Below are 10,896 nucleotides of genomic sequence, written 5' to 3' on the forward strand. Positions count from 1 at the left end.
TTTACATACATATATACATAAAATAAACACATAAATGAAAATTCCCGAGATAATGGTGGCAAAAAGTATTCCCAGTACTTGTAGTACAGCAAACACATTTTCTATTTATTGATGTTACTGTGCAGAAAGATTAGTATTAAACTCCATAGCTATCATTGCAAAAATGCTAACAAGAAAATAATGAATAGTTTATGGACCAATACATTAAAGAAATGATAAAAATAACTTAAAAACAAAAGAGTACTTCCGGTACCGGGAATCGAACCCGAGCCTCCTGGGTGAGAGCCAGGTATCCTAGCCACTAGACCATACCGGAGTTGGTAACAATCGTCGAAAATAACTATGCCTTAGTGAAGTCAGTGAAAAGAGACTAAATATTTAAATATAGAACACGACACTACGGGAAGGTAATTCGATCAACATCTAATTTCGGAAACAATAATTTCACTTTGCAGAAATTGGTTTTTGATATTTTTGGAGAACGGACGTTTCGAAAGATAATGCAATATGAAAACAGTAGCGTATTGTTAAAATGGAATTAGTACTGTATGGCGGATAAACAGGGGTTATCGTGATGAGTAGGCCGTTGTGCAAGGTGCGCGTGACCACCCACAGCGTTCTATGGCCATGTACGATCTATTGTGTTGTGCCTCGTTGAGGAAATGCTGCGATGGGAATAGTAGTCGTGATTAGATTAGTATGAAACTTTTGACAGGTACATATGTTCTATGTGAATAAATTTTACGGGCATAGTTAGATGTTTTTGTTTTGAGTACGTATATTTTCGTGGCTATAACGGAATCCGACCCCAATAGGAATGTCCTTTCGATGTGTCTTAAGTATTTTCTAAAAAGACGATGCAAGCAATATCTCTTATTAAAACAGCTGGCGTTAGTAGTAGTATATAATTATGCACATGAAACCATATACTATCGTAACTCAAAAGGGTGGAATTGATAAGATACGATTTGAAAGTTCAAAAAAAAATACTCAATGTATCTTATTGCGAATAATAGGCTTATTTATGTTTATGCAATTTTTTTTCAGATACCATGTAACGAGAAGAAAAAGTCGTGCGTCCGGAGGACAACGGCACGCGTATCTACAACAGTTGCAGCGCCACTCAGAGTTTCAAATCGTAAAGATCTGAGGGGCACTCCCACTAAGCCCGTCACCCTAAGACATAAGTTGACAAGTCCCATGTACCTGTAATTTCACTCTATCTATCTATGATTACCCTTCCAAACCGGAACGCAATAATGTGAGTATTACTGCTCGGCGGCAGAAATAGATAAGGTGCCAGTACTTGCCTGGATGAACTCTTTCGTACGGAGCACTGCTACTATTTCTGTGTTTACGATACAAATTAAAAATTCACTCATTCGATAAACTTATAATCGTAACCTTGACCTGGTGCTTCAATCAAAACAGTCTGTAGACTACCCAATTTCTCACCCACTGACAGTACAATTATCATGTTTGAAATTATTAGATTGATCTTAATGAGTTATTTGCTTACGGATGGGGACTTTGACTCTTTTGAGTACATTATTTTTGATGATTTTAGATGTTGATCGGATTAGTTTCCTGTGGTGTCGTGTTCTATATTTAAATAGTTACTCTCTTTTCATTGACTTCAGTAAGGTATCTTTATTTTGGACCATTGTTATCAACTCCGGTATGGCTAGGATACCTGGCTCGCACCCAGGAGGCTCGGGTTCGATTCCCGGTACCGGAAGTTCTCTTTTGTTTTTAAGTTATTTTTATCATTTCTTTAATGCATTATTTTATTTTTCCATAAACTCTTCATTATTTTCTTTAGCATTTTTGCAATGATAGCTATCGAGTTTATTGCTTATATTTCTGCACAGTAATAACTAGAAAAAAATAGAAAATATGTTTGTTATACTACGCAAGTACTGGGAATACTTTTTGCCACCCATTTCTCGAGAGTACGCATTGTTATACGCAACTTATGACGCATTGCACGTAAAAAGGTTCTAAAAAGAATGGACCTGCACGTTTTCCCATCACTAATCTTGTGCGTGCGCTAAAAAGCAGGAAGTATTACAGCTAAAAGGCCCTTTGTCCGTGTCCAAAACATTCATTAACACTTTTGCTCTTCGGTCCAGATGTAACCCCAGTAAAAGGTGGTTAGTTTTTATCTTCCGTTCCGGCGCCAGTCTATCCGGCCCCATCCCATCAATAAAAATATATTCAAACAATGACTGCAGTAAATTTCGTTAGACACCCGAATGCATTATGCTAATACCAGTTTCCTGTTAACGTTTCGGAGACGCCGAATTCTTCGCGTGTGGATTAACTATTGTCTTTGAGGCGCGGTTTTTTTAAAGTCCTTTCGCAAGAATCAAACAAAACGAGCGCAAAATTTACATGAGAAATTTATCGTTTCAACATTTGAAACGGAATATTTTTCGCTCTCATGTCAAATTATAATTTAGATCGGTCGCTGTGCTTATGGAGACATTATTAAAATAAAGATTCCTCGGATGACCAAGCGGTCGGGTGAATGATTTAAGGATATTAAAAATTCAAATTCCTTGACCGTAAACCGATGCGTTCCTTTAATCTTTGATTAGTCATTAATAGGTTTCGGATTGTTAATCTCTGTTCAGCCAAAATATAATTTGAACGTTTAGTATATGGATAATTTATGTGGTATTTTTTGTATTCTTGGAAGTCCACCATTAAAACTTATAAGGTTATTAAAATTAGTAAATTTTCTTAAGCTTGTTCAGCTAGTGGTACAGGTATAAAGCTATTAATAAAGCGCCGACTCACAAGTAAACCCGATCACACACTAGAGAGCACTTCCAGAAAGTAAATCTTTATCGTTTTCTGCACGCATTTCCTTCAAGACCAGTTTCGTCTTAATCACAGATCTTTAGTTATATCTGAAGTTTATGTTACGCCTTCATTATGATTATTTACGTTAGAATACGAACTTGTTTTGCTTCACTTCATCGAATGATGCGTCATTTTATAACTTGAGAGTTTTACGACTGGTCTGTCATGTAGCAAGTTATTTATCGTAAGTTCGACGCTGATGGTAATTAAAAGATATTTTGTGGGATTAGAAAATATCTTTATCCCTACTAACATCTAGACTATGAGAAAACGTATTTGAGGAAGTTCATTAGACGAAGTTACAAATTAAGTGTCATTGTGAAGTAAACTTTGTCCAAAATGTCAGTTCATTGAACACAAAGAGTATTCAGCTTTTTGTTAAAAATATTTAACTAATATGCGAGAAAAATCGCGCGTCAGTATCGTGTCGCGCGCACCACGCGTCCTATTCATCACTCGATTGCTTTTTCGGAAACTGAACAAAAGCTTGACGCTAAACATTCCCATTATTACTTCCATAATAGACAAAGCAACTTTGTTCGAGACAAAAGATCCAAATAAAAGGTTGTCGCCATTAATTCTTATACTTTTGACATTTGTAACGGTGCATCTTTTGTGTGTTAAAGCGAGAAACTTAACCCCGGCGAGGCGAAAAATTAGCGCGCAGCGTGTGTGCTGGCGGTAAAACTCAACAAATCCTACAAAGGAATGTTACATTCGATTACACGTTTCCCTTTCTGTATAGTGCGGTGTTTTTTGTCGATTTTGACGTCGGAGGCAAATTAGTAACGCTGTAATGTCACCTGAGTCGAAAGAGAAGACCGCACAGGGAACAAAGATGCATATTTTGGGTTACTGAGCGATCATTCACTACTTTATAATAAAATGTTGTCCGAGACCCCACGGGAAAATATGAGACCCACCAATGAATGTTTTTTTATGTCTTGCCTCACTTTATAATTGTGAGATACGATGGTTTTACAATTATTTATGATCTTGTGAGCGCGTTATGTTACGTGAAATCGAGACGTGGACTTATGACGTACACCAAAATTAATTCTTGCACACAAATATGTGAAATGTATTCCGACTAAATTTCAATTTGAATTAATTTATCTTTGCTCGAACTTATTTACGAGTGCCTATAGTCAAAGATGACACTCCATTGCAACTCCTTAAGTGTAACTTTTAAGTTCTATTATGTATACAGTATGTCGGATCTTTATATGATGAACCTTATTTGTCAGCACGCTTTGGCACTACATCTATATTAACCATGTCTCTTATAAGAGATAATAATAAGAATGATAATCAACACATTTCAGCATTAATCGCCTTTGACAAATGAGGTTTCACACGAAGTTAATGTACACGTATCCACTGCTCTCCGGATCAGCGTATATATTATATACATTTGCCAGTAAAGTATACGTAATATACTAATGACAATCCCGATTTTTTTATTATAATTTTGCTATTTTTATTCATTAGAAGACGCTGATACTGTTGTGGAACACTTTCGATTTATACATATTTGTTTTCGTGTAATATCAGCAAAGCGCGACACGTTACCACCTTAAAGGTTGTTTTTACATGCAGGCAACGGCGGTCGGTAGTGGCCATCCGCAGCCTGCTTGTTATTGTCAACGAATGCCGTCTAAGGGCTAGATCACATTTCTATTACAAACAAATGATTTTTACAAAAAATATCAATAAAACAAACAACACTATTTCGGAACTGAGAAGGCTCCAAATTTGTTGACAGTATATACCCATAATAAAACCGTCAGGTATTTTCAATTGTTTTATTCTAAATTCTTATAATTTTGTTCCGATAAGGCGTTTACATGCACATAATTTACCTTCTTTATGATATTTACGTACAAATTATTAACATACTCTCTACGATTATAACTCTTCTAAAATGGAACAGATAAATATGTTGAACACTTTCTGCTTTACTGTAATTCTACAACCACATAGTTTATGGGGTGCTACGTTTAGACACGCTACTTCTACCCGCTGTCTGCTCATAAGTTTACCACAAACTTGAATGACTTCTTCGCACGTGATCTCACTCATACAATTTGCTTGCAAAAGAAAGAAATTTTAGTTTCTGGAAGAATCCATTGAGAAATATTACCTGTTCGACGGCAGCACATAAAGTAAGTTGGGAATAATCTCGCGAGCACCCGTAATGGAACCTAGAGTTTACGACGTGCTAAAGTCTGTAGATGTGGATGGAGTAATGTTCATAACGCTCAACTGTGTCAGAACTTGAATGAGTTCCAGCACACTTGACACGTTCATGCTTTCACCTCGGGTTAGATATCTTGGAAATTTTGGCACCAAATTTCACTATATATAATAAAGATAATAAAGTTTGAGAAAGTTCACAACACGTCAACAAATGTCAAATTATATGATACCTACAAGAAAAAAGTTAATTTTCGATACTGCTGACACATGCTGAAAGGGGAAATGATGGCGAATTGCCATTGCTTTATTTTTACGTCCCGCTGGGTGTCGTTGGCGATAGGCCTCGTCGGTACAAGACACACACAGGGCTCACACAAAGTGTAGGAAACGCTTAACGCACACATTCTGGAGATCAAAGAACGCGCAATCTGTGTGAAAAAAATAACGTTTTGGTCCCAAAAGGGCGGACCCGTTTACGCGACCCAATTCACGCGAACGATTCGGACGACGAAGAAATTGAATTGGAGTCAGCCCGAACAACATATTCAAACGCGTATCGAATTGTTTTACGTTTGACGAATTCGCTTTTTGAAAATTTTAAATTTCTTACAATAGGCTATAATGATGCAGGTCCGCTTCTTTGTCCATCTCAGAATGTTGTAGGGCATAAAGAATTCAAGCTATGGACTTTAAGAGACGAGTTTCGCTTTTGAAAACGCGATGGTCAGTGATCGTGTGGTTATATCGCAAGCAAAATCATTGCGGTGTTGTTTTTACATGTCTTCTCCCTCTGAATTCTCTGCATATTCATGTAAATTTCCGTGTCTTGACTTTAAAATATTTCAAAAAGTTCAAACAAGTTAAAAATGTCTTGTACGTTTTCTGATTTGAATGTTTTTTACTTACTGTAACTTGATTTGAACTCAAAATAAAGTGGTGATATGCTTTATTTTTTGACTACATTATTCATATCAAACAGAAATTTACGTTCAAGATCATCGTTTATGCTCGCTGTTATATTGCCCAGGAAGCTTGTAGCTACCATTTATTAGTGTCTTGTTTAGAAAATCACATCTGCAAAACTTTATTCGTTTGCCGTTTGACAAAGGCCAAGTTGATGGAGGCGCGTATCAAATTGTGCGATTCAGCGCGCTCCTTAGCGCAGCTGGTTCGGGCGAAACGAATCATTTTATTTATTGTTCACATCTTATACGTTATTTATAAAAATCCAAAGTCGTTTCGATACGGTACCCGTACCTATCAGGCCGTTTCGCTGAAAGTGTGTCACCTTGCCTAGAATTAGTTACGCATTTCCAGCTGATGCATACTCTTCGATCATGGCAGCGGAATTGTAGGCCTCACTTACTTATGCATTTCCGTGGCCGATCGAATATCTCCGTTAATCATACATCAGCAGTAAAAGCTATGTGGTCTGTGTAATTATGCGATAATGCGATGCTTATCTTTCCGGAGCTCTGACTCAGTTAAATTTGCATGCAGAAAGCCAAATATTAGACATGTGTATTGTCCATAATTAAGTAATTTGTTGCAAAATACACAACATTAAGTGAAAGCTGCAATGCTAGTGGAGCACGAGCTCGGTACGAGGCGGTCGGCGAGCTCCCATCAGCTACCTTATTACACCGGGCTCTGCCTCGATCCGTTACGTCGACCGCGCAGGCCGAAGTCAAAGTTTTTTGCCGCACGGTAGCTGCACCGATTTGATTGCTCCGCTTTTTGCTCTCCTTTTCAAATAAACCGAAGTAATTGTTTGTTTTAAGTCTCGTAGATTGCGCCCGCAGTACGGATTTGTTACAGACATTTTCTCAGTTAGGAGATAGAGACTTTAAAACGGTTGAGTGATTCGGACATTCGAACGCGTATCCTCACCCTTTCCGTGGATTTTAACCCAACGAGTCATTGTTCTTCCCTGCGAGCGTCATTGTATTCTATCAGCGGTGTTTTGATTTCAAATGTTAAATTAATTCTGAATTACCACGCAGCGTCTGCTTTTTGCTCCAAAGCGCAGGTAACAGGAAACGGGTTGTCTGACGTTAATCCCACAGGAGATGCGTGTGTGCGTATCGCGTTGTGTAATCATAGCTTTTAAAATCGTACGTGTTGCGTTGACGTCGCCTGCTTTTTATTACACTGAGACGTGGTTGCCGGTGTTATCAACTATCGTTCTAATAATCTTACCGAATCCTATCTCCCTCGCACTAGTAAAGCGTGAAAAGGACGATTAGCAAGTGTTGTTTTGCTACCAGTTAGCATCGACAAAGTATGCCAAACCGGCTAGCTGCAAGTTCCGACCGCAGTCGTTCATCAATTTTGCGCAATGTTGAGAATGAGCCTCCTTTGATTTAGTTCTTTTAAAGCTTGCAACTAGGATGAGTTTCTCAGGCTACTGATGACTGGTTTATTTCCGACATGACTATGTACGGTGTTCGTATTTACACTTCACATTTCTATGAGTTAAGTACATTTAAACGAGAATATGAAAGATTTATTTTCATTGGAACACTGGATTTGTTACTACAAAGCGGAATAAGAAGTTACGAAAGGTATAACACAAACAAAGAGGGTTTAATTTCTAAAGCCGCAATTTGTTTTCAGACAGTCGAAGTCCTTGGATAAACCCCAAAAAGTCCAGGTGATTAAAGTAGCTGGAGTTTATATCAATTTCCACATCAATGATGGGATAATCCCTGTACGAGGGTTGCGGGTGAGTGAAGGCTGTCAGGGGCCGATTAGAGGGAATACAGGAGAGTTTAATCCTTATGTCCTCTCTTACTGGCCCACGTGTTATCAGAGTCAACATTTACTTTAGTGGGGCTTTTGCCTTTTTTGTCAACTACATGTTTATAAAGCTGAAACGATTAAGAGTCCAAAGTCGATAACTTTTTTATCTTTTCACTAAGTCGAGTTCCATTTGCATGCGCTTGAATCCAGGAAACAAAAATTAACGTCCCCATAATATATCTTTACGTGATAACTTAACAAATGCTTTGTTAGTATCTATATTATTGTAAGGTTACTGGTAAACTTTTTCCCATGGATAGGTAACGGTCAGGTGAAATGAAAGTCGCAAGCAGTTTTACCTCAGACGTACAAAAAACGGTATTATTTTAGAATTGGCCCCATGAGCGTTTGCTCTATAATTAAGGTAATAATCCTAATTTTCGGTCAGTTCCAATAAATTCACCTTTTTACCTGCTGGAAGTGATTTGCTAATGACTCGGTCTCTAAGCTTTACAAAAAAGTGTGTTTTAGTTAAACATAATTGGGGTATCTTTTTGGAGTTCATCGAAACCTTTCCCTGTCAGGGGATATTTGCTAATTTTAAATTGTTTTAACTTTTTGTCAAACAAAAAACACGTTACATACTTTGACGCGAATGAGTCATAAAGAAAGATTTGCGTTGTTATTACTTCTCAAGTGACACAAGGTAACTTGTGCAGACGATTTTAAACTCTAATGTTTCTTCATATCGTCTTCTGTGACGCTATTGGACGTAACTTACAATTTTGATGAAAATTAATTTGTTTATTGGAAATAAAACTATTGTTCCGTTTTATTTATTATATTTGTTTTTTCAGTACACTCAGCCATGACTGTGAGACCTGAAAATAACCCACAGTGTCGGTTTATTTAAAAAACAAATATACGCGATTTAGCTCCAAACAATATGTAGCTGTGAAAATTTTAAAACTCGATATAAATTGTTTATTATCATAATACAGAACCTGCAATTTTTGGTGAAATTACAGGCACATGGGACTTTTAAACTTATGTCTCTGGGTAATTGGCGCAGAGGCAGTGCACCTCAGATACTAGCTCTGGGTGTCGCTTACCATCAAGCGCACGACTTGTTTTTCCTATCACTTAGTATTATCAAAATAAATCTGAATCCAATTATATAAATATTATTTTTCTTTCAATATTGTATGATACGTCCTTTTGTGTCTAAGGAAACTATTTTAACTAGATACATGCCAAAAAACCACAACTGAACGTGCGTATTTGTTTACAGTTTACTTTGCAAAGTCCCATGTTCTTTTATTTCACATAAATCATTAGAGACACCAAATCTATTGTTTCACCGATTAAAATAAAATTGGGCTGAAACGAAAGGAGCCTCCTCACAATGCTATTCATGTCCTATGGACTGTCTGGTGCAACCAGAGCAACAATCCACGTGCATGTTACGCTAAATGGCCTTTTGATCACAATGGCAAGCATACCCCACACTCCAGCAAGGCGGATAATACTAGGCGACGCGGGTAGCGAGATTAACTATTTAGTAGCAGTAGAGCTACTACATGTGAAAAAATTCGTCCACGGAAGTATTGCCACCTATTTCTGCCGCCAAACAAAAATGTGGCCATTACTGCGTTCCTGCTGTAAAGGGTGCTGGTAATATTACAGGCACATGGTACTTGTCAACTTATGTCTCAGGGTGACAGGCGTGGTGGGAGTGCACCTCAGATCTCCGCGATTTAAAGTTTTGAATAGCACTGCAACTGCTATGAACAGGTGTGTCGTTTACCACTAGGTAGACGACTTATTCGTCCCGTCATTTAGTATCATAAAAAGTAGTGTATAACATCGATACGATGAGAAGAAGTAGACCGGTTAACTCAAACTAAACAAAAATGCTTAGCAAGTAAGACTACATCTTTAAAATCAAACTTATTTTTCACCTTTGCAGTATAGTTATGCATTAAAGTATAAGCTTTTATATTCTGTCTCTTTGTTACGAGTGTAGTCTATGGGAATTTAGGGTCATCTAGGGACTGTGCCATGTCTTCTTTTATTTAAGACAAAGTTTTCTGACATAAAAGAAACGTAGTGGTTACGAAATCTAATAATAAATAACGACAAACGCTCTCTTAGTCGAGGATTATACGTGTTGAATTATAACGCTTTATAAATTGTATTATTAGCGACCTTTTAAAAAAGGGCTTATGTATATGACAAAAGTTGGATTAAAGCGACTAACCGGTGAACCCTTTCATTGCTTTATGTCTCTTTGAATATAAATCATATTTTACTTAGACAAATAAATTATGAGGTATTAAGAAATCTTAAAGATATGTTAATACGGAAAGCCTATGTGACAATATTAGCATTTGAGATTAATTTCTCTAATCTATAAAAAGTAATCTTCATTCTAAAGTACTTGTAAGAAATAACGCAAAAAAAGAATTACTTTCTTAAGTTTTCGCGATTGTTACCCATAGGAAATGAAACTATTTTTGCGGATTTAAATCGCGTATATTTGTTTTTTCAAACAAACCGACGTTTCGGGCCCTTTACAGGTCCCATGATCACGGTTGACAGTCAACCGGTACTGTTGAGGTAGCACTAATAATAATAATAATAATCTGACTGAAATAATTCCAATTGTTTTGTCCGCAAACGGGTTAATCTCAGTCAACCTCACTAGCAGCTTGAGGCGGTTGGATTTCTGTGGCGTGTCGCTTCCAGCACAAATGCAGACGGCGGTCGATACGGCACATATTGTACACCGGTTCTTGAATCGGAGTCCCTGACCCGCCCGACTGTGCCAATACCGGGGAATACCGCCTCTCCCATTTAAAAAATCAAAATTTATCTTTTAAGACACCAGAGAGGCATGAGAGAGGAGTGTAAAATAAATAATAATAACGTACCTACTCATAGCCCCGTACTAGGGAAACTCTGTGTCGCGGGTGCCATGGACACACACATAGGCAATCACAAATTACACCCAAACTCATGAGAGAAATAAGGCAGACCAGTATGGTAACCGTTCGGTCACAGAGGCACACTACTGTAAAGAAATAC

General features: G+C 37.5%; 1 non-coding gene across 1 annotated transcript; it reads right to left on the reverse strand.

Moving 5' to 3' along the window:
• Positions 1-244: 244 nt before the first annotated feature.
• Positions 245-316, reverse strand: Trnae-cuc. Its single transcript has one exon. It is a non-coding gene; the product is annotated as a tRNA-Glu (tRNA).
• Between the last annotated feature and the right edge of the window lie 10,580 nt (positions 317-10,896).

Source organism: Hyposmocoma kahamanoa, unplaced genomic scaffold (genome assembly GCF_003589595.1).
Source record: "Hyposmocoma kahamanoa isolate Upper Pololo Valley unplaced genomic scaffold, ASM358959v1 62, whole genome shotgun sequence".
NCBI classification, from domain to species: Eukaryota; Metazoa; Arthropoda; class Insecta; order Lepidoptera; family Cosmopterigidae; genus Hyposmocoma; species Hyposmocoma kahamanoa.